The sequence below is a fragment of the Lissotriton vulgaris genome, chromosome 12 (genome assembly GCF_964263255.1).
Source record: "Lissotriton vulgaris chromosome 12, aLisVul1.2, whole genome shotgun sequence".
Taxonomy (NCBI): Eukaryota; Metazoa; Chordata; class Amphibia; order Caudata; family Salamandridae; genus Lissotriton; species Lissotriton vulgaris.
In genome coordinates this window covers 337471085-337488104 of record NC_141700.1, presented here as the reverse complement: position 1 = coordinate 337488104, position 17020 = coordinate 337471085, and positions in this window count along the sequence as shown.

Genomic DNA, 17020 nt, shown 5'->3' with positions numbered 1-17020 from the left:
CTCCCATTATCAGCTTTATATGCGTACTTCTAGCTGAGACAGCTATATAGAAAGCCCCTAAACCCTGCTAGCCCTTTCCTTATATTTATATAGACTAAAGCTCAGGGTTTCACCCCTAATTTCTGCTTTTAATAAGTGCCACTCTACACTATTCTCCGCGTGCCCCTGTTATTTGCCAAGAGGTGGCTGGCCCATCTTCTCCGGTGCTCAATTTAATGAGGATTAAAAGGCTGTTTCTTATCAAAAATCCACTTCTGCTTTGACTTAGTTATGCCCCCTTCAGAATTTCCAAGACCAGTGGATGGTGATCTGAGAAGATCCTGGTATATCTTCCAATCCCTAATTGCCCTGCTAGGCCTGCTGAAATTAGGATGTAATCCAGTCACACAACTTTCTTGTGTGGGTAAGAAAATAATGCATACCAGGAGTAGGTGCTTTCAATCTGTTCCATACATCATTCAGACCATGAACTCTCATCAGCTGCCGAACAGCTCTGTAAACTGATGGCTTCCTGCCGCCATACTGTGTTGGTTTTAACGCCATCCCTTTAACCTCCATGTGGAGATTAGGATCACCACACAAAACAAACGACCCTCGCCATGTGGCTAGCTGGACACATTGTCCTTACATAAATTCATTAAACGTTCTCTAGAAGGCACCCACTTCTTGGTCTTGATAAAAGAGTGGTCCCCCTAGATAGGTGGTTGGTAACTTCCTGTTTTATTAACCTTTTGACTATCAAATTAGGAATCTTGATGTCGATGATTCTTTTAATTTGAATTCATTACTTCTAGAGTAAGTCAAAACTAGTTAAGTAAATTTGGGTTGGAATGCTGTAAATAGCCCTAGTAGAAACAAGGGCACTAAATTAAAGTAAAATTAGGCAACCTTCCTTTCATTCTCTTGAACAATATCATGTTTGCGGATTTTATTCCTGGATAGTCCTTTATTGAGTTCAAACATAATATACACATAATACCCCCCATGTATGTAAATGTATAGGCATTTATATAGCGCACTACTTACCCGTAGGGTCCCAAGGCGCTTCGACCGCTGCGAAACCCTTCCTGGCTTCCCTGAGAGATGGTCCCTTAATGGGTATCTCCAGGGTGAGACCAGGCATCCCCGGCGGTCTGGTGGGGCCGTTAGTGAAGATGAGGCAAGCTAATGCCCAGAGTTGCCGAGTGTGATCGCTGATCAGAGTGGGCACCAAGGCGAGAGAATTATCGAGTCCGCTGACCCTGGTCCAGAAACCTGCCGCGCCGGGAATCGAACCCTGGTCCCGGGCCGTCCTCTGCTCTCGGGTCTGCCGCCTCTAACCAGTGAGCCACACTACTTCACTGAACTGAACTTTTCTGAATCAGTGATGTCTGGTACATTCTGGCTGTTAATAGATAACATATTATGATTTATGCTCTAGGGATTAATTACACGATCTAGCAGATACTCTCTAAAGTGAGAATGTGATGTATAAAACAGAAATTGATTTGATTTTGTGAAACAATGGAATGGGAAAGAAGGGAAAGGATAAAAAGTCAGTAAAGCTAGGCCAATTGAGAGCAGCCATTGTTCACATATCACCCATATCAAAACAACATCACCCCTGGATTGGCTAGAGATTGCATTGGGTATGTCGTCACTGTACTAGTGCAAATGGGGGACCAGTTTTTGAATTCAGGGGGCCGCTGTTATCAGTCTTGCCAGCCCCTGCCCACCAGTCTCTTAAGATTGCCCCTCTTGCTATGCTCTATAATGGCATTGCCAAATCATTGTTACAGTATGACTGACAGCACACAACCCACTGAGATTCATGCATTGTGATATCACCTCTGCTTCTGAGTATGATAGATATGATAAGGACACTCCTCTGTGTCTGTGGGGATCCGTACATTGAGAAGGCTGATGGAGACAGTTCAGGGACCGAACTGTAAACCAAACAGGACCATTGCATCAGAAGGTAACATAAAAAAGGGGTTTGCTTAGGAGAACGTTAATGTCTATTGGCATGCAGGTGTTTAAGCAAGATAAAAACACTAGTACCTTAACTTGAGGTAAAGCAATTTCCTTAGAATTGGTGAATGTGTGCATGTACCAGTTTATAACACCTCTGCTTGCAATTCTGGTCTAGATAGCACTAACAGTGCTGATGGTAAATGCCCTAGAGTGAGGTTACCATTCAGCAATAACTAACTGTCACAACTGGTATTTCAGTCTTCAAGATGGTTGCTGATAAACACATATAATACATGGGAGTCTGAAATCCATGTATAAAAGTCTGTCTATAATTTCAAGAAATGGGATAGCTGCTCAACTGTAATAGGTTAATAAAGATGAGTTGTGATGTTATAATGCCTTCAGCCAGTGCCAGCAGACAAGGTGAAAGGCAGGTCACAGAGCTTAATTACATCTGTAGTTAAAAACAAATAAAAGTGAACTGCCATTTTATGGTCTGGCTTGACAGTGCAGCTGCTGCCAGACAATTATGTGAGAATCAAAGAGAGGTATTTTGGCTCCACCCACATGTTGGGGAGATGTTGTGTGCTTCCACATAAAAAGTGCTTGCCCTCCACAAAGCTGTGATCACTTTGCTTATTTATCTAGCTTCCTGAGCTCGAGATTTCAGGGGGACACACCTGACATTGAAGGGTATTAAAGTGTCTTAAATAACTAGATCATTTATGGTGTTTTTCTCTGGCACTGGCACAGATAGGAGGAAGTCAGTCATTAACCTATATGTATTTTTAGGTCTGGCTTGACATTGCAACTGTCACCCGACCTTTCAACCTACACCAATATTATGCAAGTTTTTTGCTTCAGTACAGACCATTTCCATGCTATCTACTTGTAATGCTTCACATTACCATTCAACATTGTTTTAAAGCCAGACCTTTTGGTATTGTCATTGCTTCTGATTCTCATGATCCGTTTTTTTAAATGAATAGTGTTCAGCAGAAAGGAGTTAACTATGGCAAATTGTAATTTTTTTTATGCTGTAGGGTATTAAAGGAAAGATCCAATCTCTATGCATGTTTCCAAACCGTCTGAGCTACAGCATTTTGGGAGCGTGCCCTACATTAAACTTCTAATGTCTTGCTGTAACATATTACTAAATGAATGTGGTATTTCATTTTGCATTATGGGTCTGCTTTGAACCCTCCTGCCTGCAATCATACTATATCTTACATATAAAAGAGCAAGACACCAAGAATGTATGCAGTTTTTGAGGGAAAGATGGTAGTGTGACCATGTATTTTAAGGGTCTGCCCTCTACCATGCACTGAAAGAATATTGCAAGTCACATCAGAGTTCCATAACCTTATCAAGTAACTAGGCATTCAGCTTTGTTCTTTAATGGCCCTCCTGCATTACTTGTAATATCCTTAAAATGCATGGAGTGGGTGATCGATTGATTATGTAATGGCTATAACTTCCCTAGTCTTTCTTTGTTGTCCCAGTTACCCAAAGCAGAGTATGAGGCCACAGGGTCGAACCATCTGCATTTTGTTATTTTGTGGATTTGTTTCTGGTTTGCTCAAGTAAGAAATATTTTGCAACTAATTTATTAGTATTTTTGTTGCTAGACAAATTCACTCTGAAAACTGTCTTGTGAGATTATGCACTTGGCAGGCTTGCCATTAATTTAACTGGAGAGAAGGCTTCCCTGGCCCATACTGCAGTTAATCTACAGAGTTGATCAGAGAGGAGAGTCCCTTGGCTACCAAACAGTACTTGTGCAAGTTCTGAAGAGCTCCTGGTCTGCCACTGTGTTTGTCTGATTAATCAGAGCCTGAGGACTTTGACATGAAGGTTCCACATGCATCGTGCCTTTAGTCCTCTGTCCAGACATCTCAGCAGCTCACACAACCTTGTGCTGCTATATTCAAATTGCTCAGAAACCACATAGGTGCCCTGGTAGGACTCCCACACATTCCACAATGCATAATTATGGCAACCTTCTGGTTTGTCACACTCTCATACTTGGCCACAGTGAAAGATTTAGCTTTAAAGGCACCACCCAGTCAATGAATCACACAATTCAAAATTTAGAGATGGAGGACAGTCAGAGAAACATTATTTTTCTAAACTAGATACCCCCTTAATGTCTCCATATAGCAGTGTGCACATTTGTTTAGGACATGAGTTTCATTCAAGGCTGCAATAAAGGCCAATCATACATTTTTTGATAGCTTGTCCCGGTATTGGAATACCAGTGAGTGCTGCCTTTATACGTTTTAGCTAATGACTGAGCTATGTACAGTGGCAAAAATTAGTATGACCAATGCTTATTTTGTTAATGAAAGTGTGCCGGTTCATGAAGCTCTGTTCCGAAACCCACAGCAGCTGCAATCAAATGTCCATGCACCAAATACGAAGGCTGGTAGTCTTTAATCCACTAAAAGACACTCCCTGACCCTTTTTCTCACTACTGCAGGTTCCTGCTTTCTCCTTTTGTGGCAGTTTTGCTGTCTTTTTCTTCCTCTATTTTTCCAATTTGTGTGCACTCGGCAAATATCTGAAGAGAAAAAACAAATACTGGTCCCCCCCAAAAAAATGTTCTGGTGGGCCCCACTAGCAACCAGCAGCTCACATTGAGCACTGCGGGTTGCAGTATGTGATTCTCTGTGGTGAGGTGTATACAGGTTGCTCTACTGGAAAGGATCCATCAATAATGACTGAGGTTTATTTGAAGAGATGTGTATTGGTCCAAAGTCAATAATGGCTGTGCTGGAAGTTAGGATTAAGGTGTAGAGCCAGAGTGGTATGGGTGTATTTGTGTAATGATGGCAGAGAGTATTTGAGTCCTGTATGAGGCAAGTTGATAGCACTCTATACAGAGAGCTGTATTATAAAAGTAAGTTGGGTGTGTTTCCATGTATTGTACAATATTGGGACAGCATGGACACTGTAGGTCACCATAGAGGTGTATTGATAGACCGGTCAGCATGGGTGTATTTTTTCAGATACTTCTGAATTCTCATCACATGTGCAAATGCACCCCTTGGGCACATTGTTCGTAACCTTCCACAACCTATCTGCCTCCATTATGTCCTGGAGTTACAATGGATTTACTGGTGAACCTGAGTGTTTGAATAACATTCACTTAGATAAGTTTAAATGCCCAAATTCCCTACATAAAGGGTCTCGCACTGCTAGGCATCCAGTGTCCCAGTGTCCAACCTGTTCACTATTCTCATTCCCTACATGATCTAAAGCGTCATCACTTCTCAGTCAAGAGACAGTATCAGGGGCGTTACCTCTATCTGTATTTGCCTATGCCAGTAAGGGTAAAAGAGGCAGAGAAAGAAATGGAGGCAGCAGATGTAAGCTGAGTACAGGAGGTAAAGAGAAAAGAGAAGGGAGAAAGAAAAGAGAGTAGAGATGGTAATGAGAAAGTAGAGATTCAAAGAAGAGAAGGAGCAAAATTAAAAGAGAATGAACTAAGAAAATTACACAGGGTAGGAAATGAAGATTGAAAGTGAAAGGTGTGAGACATGGGAGATGAGCGGGAGATGATGAAAGGCACAGGACAAAGATCCAGGTAGAAATGAGAGAGAAGAAGGATAGAGCAATAAGTAAGAAGGGGAGCTACAGAATAAAGGATGGCCGACGAACAATTCATAGAGATAGAGGGAGAAGAACAGAGAGAAAACATGCAAGAGCAGAAATAAGGAGGAGTGACAGAGAAAAGGTGATCCGGAAATGGCAGTATATGATGAAATATATATTGAGAAATGTTACAATTGGGTTGTTGGTTGACTTGGGTATGAGCCTAAGTCAGGCAGCAATGACAATACTAGTTGGGTTAAGAAGCAGGCAAACCCTAAATCAACCTGTGCTCATCCTCTGGTAGCTTGGCACGGAACAGTCAGGCTTAACTTAGAGAAAATCTGTAAAGTGTTTGTGCAACACTTCAAACAGTAAAACACTGAAAACACCACACAAAAAAGTCCACAACAGGTTGGAAAAATAGAACTGAATTTAATAAATCAACCAAAACAACAAAAATCCAATAACTAGAACATGATACCTGAATTTGTTAAGAATAAACTGCAAAATATTGTTTAGAAGCAAATAAGCACTTATTTGTAATATCAGGCCACGCCGGGCCGGGACAAATCAAAGTTCAGGCTGACCGCGATGGAGCGCCGGCCAGATACAGGGACCCATTTAGTCCTGATGAACATAAGAACCTTGATACTGGCTGCATGGACAGCGAAGAAGATTCAGGGTGCAGCTAAAGCGATGCGTCTGCGTCAATCCTTGCAATGGTATTTATGCGATTTGATGAGCCCCGGGGCAGAGATGTGGCATTCTCTGCATTGTCATTAAGGCTGTCATAGATGGAGATGCAAGGACCTCGAGCAGAGTGTCGCACAGTGCTGGTTCCGAAGGCAATGCGTCTGGTTGTTTCACACAGCAAAGGTGATGCGCCAGCTCTGGTCAAGCAACAGGTGGCGACGTGCTGGTTTTGATCGACACAACAGAGCAAGCATCTTAGCTCTCACTTCCAAGGGTCTAGGACTGGGGTGGCACCACTTGGCAGGGCAGACTCACAGATGGCATAGTCAGGTGCAGCAGCAGAAGAATTTGAAGTCTGTCATGCCCTTGAGACTTCAGATTAGCATGCAGGCCAGCATACTCTTGGAATCACTTTGGGTTCAAGTGATGCAAGTCCAGTCCTTCTCACCCAGGCATGGGATCAGCAGGCAACACAGCAGCAGAGCAAGACTGGAACCAAGCAAGCAGCAGTTCAGCAGAGTGACAGTCCTTCTTGCTAGCAGAGTCTGCACAGGTACAGAGGTGTACTGAAGTGGTGGTGTCAGAGGTCTGGTATATATACCCAGTTGTGCCTTTGAAGCGGGTGAGACTTTAAAAGTAGGTCTTTGAAGTGCACAGTGATCCTCCCTTTTTGCCCTCGCTCTAGACTCACTACAGGGGGGTATGTAGCACTATGTGTGGGGACAGGACACAGCCTATTCAGGTGTAAGTATGAGGCAATGCCCCAGCTACTCCTTCCCATCCTCCCAGGATGGCCCATCAACCCACATCAAATCTCCCATGATGTGCGACTGTCAAGGGGGAATACACCAAGCCCAGCTGTCACCCTTCCCAGACGTGTATCAGCCACAGGCAGCAGGCACCAAATGGCTAAAGTAAGAAAATGCCAACTTTCTAAAAGTGTAATTTTCAGAATTACAGTTTAAAATTCGACATCACCATCAGTTGTGATTATAAATTGTGATTTCAGAGACACCAAACTCGAAAAATCTATCTCTTCATAATTAAGATTTTGTGAGAAGCTGGCCTGGTATGTGATGACCACTAATTAGAGTGGGCACCTTGCACCAGTCCAGGCAACCCTTATGGTGACTTAAGAGGCACTAGACAACCACAGAAGCTCTATAAGTGATAGCTGTGGAGGGCAGCCTTCAGGCTTAGTCTTGAAGGAGTGTAAAGCAGCTTGTTTTACAGAATGCAATCTTAAATTATAGATTAAATGAAAAGGAACCAAGCAAAGTATTTATAAAAATATGTATTTATTATATAACACTATCTAGTTTGTTACAGTATCTCCGACACGAAGATAGACACAAAGCACAGAATACTTTAGCAAATAAATCACAATAAATAGCACTGATACACAGTGGACCCCAGGGGGGACAAAACCATATACTAAGAAAGTGGTATAAGACCCACAACTTGATTCAGGACAATATCGAGAGGACGTAGAACTGCTTGGACCCCAAGGAACCACTCAAAGTGAGTAGATAGGGACCCCAAGGAAAGCGTGTGCAGTGTGAGAACACAACTGCGTGCTCAGTTCAAGTCTATGTTCAAGTCACGGTTGGAGTTTTAGAGATTAAGGACCCTTCTCAGTGGACCCTGAATAAATCCTGTGGAAGACACAAGGTTGGAGAGGCACCCCACCCATAGATTCAGTAGTACCCACATTACCTATACCAGGGAAGCCAGGTGCATAGGCGTAATGTGGTGTTGGAAACTGCAGTCGTACCCATAGGAGGACTTCAGGAAAGTGCTCCTGCTGGAAGAGGAGAAACTGTATGTGAGAATCCAAACATGGATTCTTGAAGAAGAGTATCTGATAGCAGAGGGAACCGAGTCTCTGTCACTCGGAGGTGACTAGGAGACTTGGAAGACGGATACCCTCCGATGTTGGGTGCTTCAGAGATGATGTGGATGAACTCGACTCTGCATCTGCGGGGACAAGGCAATGCTGAGGATGACCAGGAGCTGTATATGAGATGTCCCATGAAAGATGTTGAGTTCTGAGGGGTCGGTGTCCGGATGGAGCAGCAACCAGCCTTGGCAAATGCAACCCACACTGGAAGTGAAGAAGGTGCACAGTTGGGACAAACAAGGTCCAGGAGACTCACCACAAGCAGAGGATTTGGGGCAGGCCCCAAGCAATCAGGGGAGCCCAAGGAAAATAAAAGTGACCTTCAAATTGAACCACAGGCTGGAGGCACAGGAGTCACAAGAGGACCTCGAGCAGCTCACAAACAGGAGCTGGCCACGGTGCCCATGAGGTGGTGTGGCTGAAGGTCTTGGTGGAAGAAGTTGCTGGAGGTTGGGGCTAATTGGAGCCCAATGTACTTGCTGCAAAGATGCCAACAAGCATTTGCACTTGCAAAAGTACACAGAGCACAAGGGTTTGGTTAATGCAGCCCACACAAGGGATTCTGGCCTCAGACTTGGTGAGAGGACAGCTTTGCCATTGATGGATGTAGAAAACCACCACCTGTGTTGTTGAACCTTTCAGAGTCCACAGGAGCTCAGGTTCAGCAGACCAGTCAGCAGTATTGAGGTGCCTATGAATGCAGGGAAGTGACTCCTTCATTTCAAGGGAGATTTTCTTCATATTTCTTGGATGCTCTATAGGTCCTGCCCAGATCCTCTTTGGTGCACAGGCACAGATGATGCTGCAGACTGGAATGGAGATGAAGTCAGGCCCAAGCAAAGTCCAGCGAAGTCGAGAGTGCCCAGACTGTAGAATTTCAATTGGTTTCATTTCTTAATCTTATCCCACAATGAATCTAGGGACCTACACCCAGGTGGGCCCTTAAGTACCCTAGGGAAAGGGTTTGGAAGATTCAGGGGTCCCTCCCAGAGGAGTGGAACGTTACTCCCATGTCCTTGGGCCAGTTTCGCGCCAGAGCGCGAGCCAATGGCTCCCAGGGCTGGTTTGAACTGGACTATGCACATGGACACCAGATGCAGAATTTCAGGCGCTGGAAAGTGCACCCACCAATCCCTAATAAGCTAAATCCTGTCATGGAGGTGGTCACGCCTCCCTGTGACAGGAAACCTATTGTTCCACCTTCTTCTGCTCGAGCTTGGCTCAGCAGCAGGAGGGCAGAAATGTGTCTCTAGTCGGCAGCAACCATTTTGTGCTGTCCGGGTCAAGAAGGCTGGTGCCGGAAGCACTGAGAGCCTAACAGAGGGCTCTTCCAGTGCTTGGAATCATACCTCAAACAACGTTTAAGGTGTAGTGGTATGATTCCAACATGTTTCATACCAAACACAATAGGATTTGTTGCATCCGTTTTTGGAGATGGTCATCACATATTTACGCAGTGCCCCTCTATATAGTATATGGCTCCTTCACTGACAACCTGGGACAATGGACTCCATAGGCTGCAGTGGTGTCCTGCTCATGCAGGGGCACCCTCTCACTTAGAACGAAGCACCCTGTCCTCAGGATTGTAAAGCCTGCTATAGGAGTGACTTACATGTTTTAAGTGCTGTGACCCTTAGATATAGTAAACCTATAGCTTTAGTAAGTGGTGCAAGCACCAACTTACACAGGCTGCAATGTCAGGCATGTAGTTCCATTTTGAATACTTTTTCATGGGTGGCACAATACATACTTCAGCCCATGGGAGACCTCTGGGGTAACTATGCCCTGGGTACATGAGTACATTATACTAGGGACTAACAAGGGTACCGCGGTATCCAATCTAGGATGTAGCTAGGTACTGAACACAACAGTTTACGGAAAAGCAGATAGACTGGGGTCCTGGTTAGCAGGATACCAGTCAGACTAGTCAAAAACAGCATCACATCAACCAAAAAGGAGGGGTAACCATAAGATCCTACTTTCCTACAGAATTACACTTATAAGATGTAATAAGATGAATCAAATGTTATCTTTGAGCGAGATAGGTCTTGTAGTAGTGAAAAACACATTTCTCAAGTTTTTACTGACAGGACATGTTAAACTTAAAAGTACATGTCCTACCTGTTAAACACATAGCACCTGGCCCTCTGGGTTGTCCTGGGCCTACCTTAGGGATGACCTTTAATTATAAAAAGGGAGGTTTACACCAGGGATGGATTGGGATTAAAAATCAGCCCAGGCACACTAAAACAAAAGTGGCCCACATTTGTATATTGCCTTTTCACAAAACACTGCTTCGGCGAAGTTTTATAAAAAGATGGGGGGTCTCTAAAAGAGGCATGATTTCTTAACTTTACTTAGATAAAAAAAATGCATAGATTAATTCACACTAACCTTACAAGGATCAGACCATTTGTTCCACCTAGAACCAGAAGACCTACCAAATTTGACACGCACCAGATCACCAACTTTAATCCCAGAACTAAAACCAGTTGAACAACTAGAAGAACACCTCATCTTTTCTTGATATTTCAAAACCTTATGTCTAACCATGGATGGATCAACACCAGGCTCACAAGGAATTTTCAACTTCATCCACCAAGGTAACAATTTCGAACCAGGTTTTCTACCTTTTAACAGTTCAAATGGGGAAAAGCCCGTAACTGAGTTAGGCGTAGTACGGTACGATAAAAGATTCGCACGAAGAGTTTTTTTCCAATCTAATTTACTTTTAACAGCAAGCTGAATGGATTCCTTGATGACTCTATTGAAGCGCTCCGTTTGACCATTGGCCTGAGGATTGTAATTAGACACCCTTTTGTGTACAACACCACACCTATCAAGAAAAGACAAGAAATCACTACTGATGAATTGTGGACCATTATCCGATACCAGCTCAGCTGGGATCCCTTCCCTACAAAATATTTCATCAAGAAATTCAACAACCTGGGAAGAACCAACCCTGTCCACAACCTTTACTTCCGGCCATTTAGAGAAGTAATCAATCAATACCAGAATGAAAACAGATTTATTATCCGATAAATCAAGAGGACCAATAATATCAATCCCAAGTTTCTTTCAAGGACACATAGTATACTCAATGGGAGAAACATCCGTTTTGGCAGCTAAAGGTTTAACTGACTTATCACTATTGGCACAAGGAGAACATGAACTAACCCATTTGTCTACCATTCTATCAATACCGGGCCACCAGTAAAATTTGCGGATTCTTCTTTTAGTGTTGGACATACCCATGTGGCCCTCATGTGCCATAAAAATTATTTTTTCTCGCAAATCACAAGGAGGAACTTATCGCCTCTAGTTACAAAACCATGATCAAACATGAGTTCCTCTTTTATTTTACTAAAAGACAAAACATCACCAGAAAGTTCCCTTTCTTCAGGCCACCCATGCTTCAAAAAATCCACCACATTGGATAAAGAAACATCCTTACACCTGAAAACAAGTGCGGCCACTTTTGATAAGGCCCCTGCTCAATATGCATACATTAATGGGCCGGCCCAGCGAGAGAAAGGGAGTGACACCTGTGACCGTTGATAAAAGTGAGGTAATGGATGCCCATCTGCCTCCAGAAAGGCTACCCAGGCAGCCACAGGGCAGCTGGCAGCATCCGAACAACACGTACACTGCCCACATTGGTACCAGGCTGCCCAAAAACGCAGTCCGCAGCTGGAACTCGGATACTGACCCCTCAGCCATTGCCCAAGTTCCCGCCTTAACAATCTGACCCTGGTTTAGGCCTGGCAAGAGTTATATCTTGCCTGTTCGAAATGGCAGTGTCAACTGCCCATAAAGACTCTGCATTGGCAGGCCTGAGCCATGGTTAGGGGACTACTTTAGTGGGGAGGGGGGCACAATGAGTGCCTCAGGCCCACTAGTGGCATTTATTTTACTGGCCCTGTCACATGTAGAGTGCTTTACTAGGGACTTAAAGGCAAAGTAAATCTGCTAGTTAAGGATGAGACAATATTGCCATGCTTAGGGGAGAGAGCACAAGCACTTCAGCATTGATTAGCAGTGGTAAACTGCAGAGTCCTAAAGCCATCCAAAACAAGGTCAGAAATATTGAGGAGGTAGGCAAAATGTTAAAGGGAAGGCCTCCCTAAGACTGGCAGGTCTAACACATGTCCCACCATCTGAAAATGGGTAGAGCTATCCTTCCCCTCAATAGTTTTGTTCACTAAGGTTACAAAACCTGGAGAGAAAATCAGCATTGGCATAGTCTGACCTCAGATGGTGGGCCATTATAAAATCCGTTTATTGTAGGGAGATGGACCACCTCCACAGTTTGGGATCTTCATGAGCCATCTGAGGGGTCTGTGGTCTGTTTGACCAGGACGTTAGTTCCAAACATGCATGGTCTCAACTTCTTCAGTGCCCAGACCACAGCAAAAGCTTCCCTTTCAATGACACTCCACCTCTGTTCCAGTGGAAAAAACATTCTTCTACGGAACACTACTGGTTGGTCCAGGCCATGGGTACTCACAAACTTTCTCTCGGGGGCCAAATTTACAGTGTGGTTTGTGTCCGAGGGCCGCACTGGTGGGGGCGGGGTCAGTGGGGGAGGGGGCGGGCTAGAGGGAAAAAAACTGACCATGAGGTTGATCACAGGTCCCTGCAGCGGACGCCTTCGTCCACTGAGCCACCAGACCCGGCATACACACATTTCTCTCTCTCTCTCTCTCTCTCTCTCTCTCTCTCTCTCTCTCTCTCTCTCTCTCTCTCTCTCTCTCTCTCATTCTTTCTCTGTCACTCACTCTCTCTCTCTCTCTCTCTCTCTCTGTCTCCCTCCCTCCCTCTCTCTCTCCCTCCCTCTCTCTCTCCCTCTCTCTACCTCTCTCTCCCTCTGTGTCCCTCTGTCTCACTCACTCTGACTGCCTCACTCTCTCTCTGTCTCCCTCTCTCTCTCTGTTTCCCTCTCCCTCTCTCTGTTGCCCTCTACCTTCCTCTATTTCTCTCTCCCTCTCTATCCTTCCCTCTCTTTCCCTCACCCTCCATCCCTCTCCCTCCCTCCCTCTCCTTCCCTCTCTGTCTCCCTCTCTCTCCTTCCCCCTCCCTCACTACGAGGTCTCCCTCACTCTGATGTCTCCCTCACTCTGATGTCTCCCTCACTCTGATGTCTCCCTCACTCTGAGGTCTCCCTCACTCTGAGGTCTCCCTCACTCACTCTGAGGTCTCCCTCACTCACTCTGAGGTCTCCCTCACTCGCTCTGTCTCCCTCCCTCGCTCTTTCTTTCCCTCGCTCTCCCTCTGTCTGCCTGTCTCCCTCCCTCGCTATCCCTCTGTCTGCCTCTGTCTCCCTTGCTCTGTCTCCCTCTCTCTCCCTCCGTCTGCCTCTGTCTCCCTCCCTCGCTCTCCCGCTGTCTGCCTCTGTCTCCCTTGCTCTGTCTCCCTCTCTCTCCCTCCGTGTGCCTCTGTCTCCCTCCCTCGCTCTCCCTCTGTCTGCCTTACTCCCTCCCTCGCTCGCCCTCTGTCTGCCTCTGTCTCCCTCGCTCTCCCTATGTCTCCCTCGCTCTCCCTCGCTATGCCTCCCTCGCTCTCCCTCTGTCTCCCTCGCTCTGCCTCCCTCGCTCTCCCTCTGTCTCCCTTGCTCTCCCTCTGTCTGCCTGTGTCTCCCTCCCTCGATCTCCCTCTGTCTGCCTGTCTCCCTCCCTCGCTCTCCCTCTGTCTGCCTGTCTCCCTCCCTCGCTCTCCCTTTAGCTGCCTCTGTCTCCCTCTCTCCCCCTATGTCTCCCTCACTATGCCTCCCTCGCTCTCCCTCTGTCTCCCTCGCTCTCTCTCTCTGCCTCCCTCGCTCTCCCTCTGTCTCCCTCGCTCTCCCTCACTCTGCCTCCCTCGCTCTCCCTCTGTCTGCCTGTCTCCCTCTCTCACTCTCCCTCGCTCTCCCTGTCTGCCTCAATCTCCCTCGCTCTCCCTCGCACTGCCTCCCTCGCTCTCCCTCTGTCAGCCTCTGTCTCCCTCCCTCGCTCCCCCTCTGTCTGTCTCCCTCCCTCCCTCGCTCTCCCTCTGTCTGTCTCTCTCTGTCTCCTTCCTCCCTCCCTCTCCCTCTTCATCTCACCATGCCTGTGTGTGCCCGGGCTGACACAGCTTCTGGGCACACACACACTCAGCCAGCCAGCCGCACCCGAGCACTTCACACCTCTTTAAGAGACCATTTGCATGCTAATGAGGCTTTGTTCAGCTCTTAGGCCCCTGCAGCCCCACTCTGACGGAAATCGCCCGGCCCTCACAGAGAGTCTCTGCATCGCGCTGCCGCAGGGGTGTTTGCTGAGATTCTTTAAAAAAAACAAAAACACAGGTACGATGTCTGCACGGCCCACGGGCTGCCAGGGAAGGCTTGCCGGGCCGCCCCTGGCCCGCGGGCCGTACTATGAGTACCCGTGGTCTAGGCCCTCTTAAATTGGCTGTGCAAATACTGCACCTATGTCATGTTCTGAAGCATATGTCTACACGATAAATTGCTTGGAGAAATCAGGTGCCTTGAATACAGGTACTGGACACATGGCCAGTTTGAGAGACTCAAAGTCTTTCTGACAAGGCTCTGTCAAGATCACCAATCTGGGCTTTTTCTTAGGAGTTAACATAGTTAAGGAGGCAACAATAGTGCCATAACCCTTAACAAATCTTCTTTAGTAGCATGTGAGGCCTAGGAAGACTCTCACTTCTGTCTGAGTTTTAGGTGGTTGCCTGGCAATGATAGTCTCAATCTTGGCCTGGAGGGGCTGCACCTTGCCCCCACCACTCAGGTAGCCCAAGTACACCACACAACCCTGCCCAATCTGGAATTTACTGACTTTGATGGTCACGCCTGCCTGCTGCAGGGCCTGAAACACCTTGTGGAGGTGGTGGAGGTGTTCCTCCCAGCTGGAATTGTAGACAGCGATGTCATTTAAGTAGGAGGCACATAAAGCCTTCTTACCAGCCAGGACCCTGATAACCAATCTTTGGAAGGTAGCAGGAACATTTCTCAAACCAAAGGGCATCAACCTAAATTGGAAGAGTCCCTCTGGGTTGAAAATGCTGACCTCCCTTTGGCCCCCTCAGTCAGAACAATCTGCCAGTACCCTGATGTCAAATCAAAAGTACTGAGAAATGTTGCCAACCAGCCTGCCAATTAGCTCTTTAGCTCAGGGTATGAGTTGTGTGCATCACTTCTGGTGACTGAGGTTAGTTCTCAGTACTCCATGCAGAACCGGATTACTGGTGTGGTGTCCAGTGGGGCAGCCTTTGGCATCAACACCACAAGGCTGGACCAGGGACTATTAGAGTGCTCAATCACCCTAAATGTCAACATCTTGGAGAATTCTTCCTTGATGCTGGCTCTCACCCTGTTTGATAACCAGTAAATGTTGTCCTTTATAGGTTGGCTATCTCCACTGTCAATATCATGAACGCAGAGATGTGTGAGTCCAGGGTTGAGTTTGAATGCGGAGATGAACTGTCCCAACAACTGGTAACAGTCCCTCTGATGTTCTGGAGTCAGGGTGTAAGAGAGGATTTTTACAAATGAGAGTCCTGGTTGGCTGAGGTATGCATTCAGGTGTTCTGGAGTCAGGTTGTAAGAGAGGTTTGTAGAAATTGGATTCTTGGTTGGCTGAGGTATGCACCCAGGTCAGGCAGGAACTGCTTCTATAGTCAGGGTAAGTTAGATGCAAACTAAAAGATAACCTGTGCTCACCCTCTGGTATCTCGGCACAGAGCAATCAGGATTATCTAAATATACGCTGCAACTATTTTACTCTTACCACCAGGCCAATGCTCCGGTCTGCTCCACACAGAGAGGAGATGCATAGAAATTCATGTGGCTACTATCTGAGCCACTTCCACTGAGCCAGACACAGGATATCCTTGAGTTTCGAGCAACAGGAGGCAAGGCAACAAGCCGTTGGAGATATCTTGGAGGAACGTTAGAGTCCAGCTAAGTCAGAGAGCAGCAGGCAGCAAGGCAGCACAGGAGAAATGCAGGCCTTCCAACTCTGCAGTCCAAAGATGAGTCCTTTAAGCAGCACAGTAGTACTTCTGACAGAGGTTGAGTTCAAGATCTAGATTTTAGTGGGTCAGAAACCCATTACTTATACCCAAAAGTGCTTTTGATGGTGGGGGGATGACTTTAAAGCAGCTCTCTGAAGTCCCTTTCAACCTGGTCATGTCTGCTAGGCTATCTGTGTGTGTATGGGTGGGGGGTAATCAGTCCTTTGTGTTCGGACATGATACTGCTTATGTGAAGGGTTAGCCCCTCCCTTCTATCCTACCCAGAGAAGGCCTTCAGAATGCAAATGTATATAAATGGGTATTCAGACACACCTATTCCTTCCTGGGCTGTGAATTTCTAGAGGGAATGCCCAAAGTGAAGCTATCACCCATACCAGACGTGTGTTGGAGACAGGCCATCAGGCAAACAGAGGACTAATTGCGTTAGGAACGTGGCATTTCTAAAACAGTATTGTTAAATCCAACTTCACCTGTAAGGAGGATTCATCATTACCATTCCAAACTAATGAAACAGGAAAAAGTTACTCCCTTCTGTTCAGGAATTACAGCTTAGAAATGTATTAAGGAATTCCCAATGCTAGCCTATGAGAGGAGTAGGCCTCACAGTAGTGAACAACAAAATGGGCTGTCACTGCCAGGACATGCCAAATATAAAGGTGTATGTCCTACATTTTATTTGCATAAGACACGGTCCTTAGGGTTACTTCGGGCCTATCTTATCGGTGACCTATATGTCATACAAGGGGTGTTTAAGGCTTGGCAAGTCGTTTTAGATGCCAAGTCAAAACGACAGTAAACTTCACACACTGGGACTGCAGTGCCAGTCCTGAGACAGTACTGAAAGGCTACTTCTGTGGGTGGCACAAT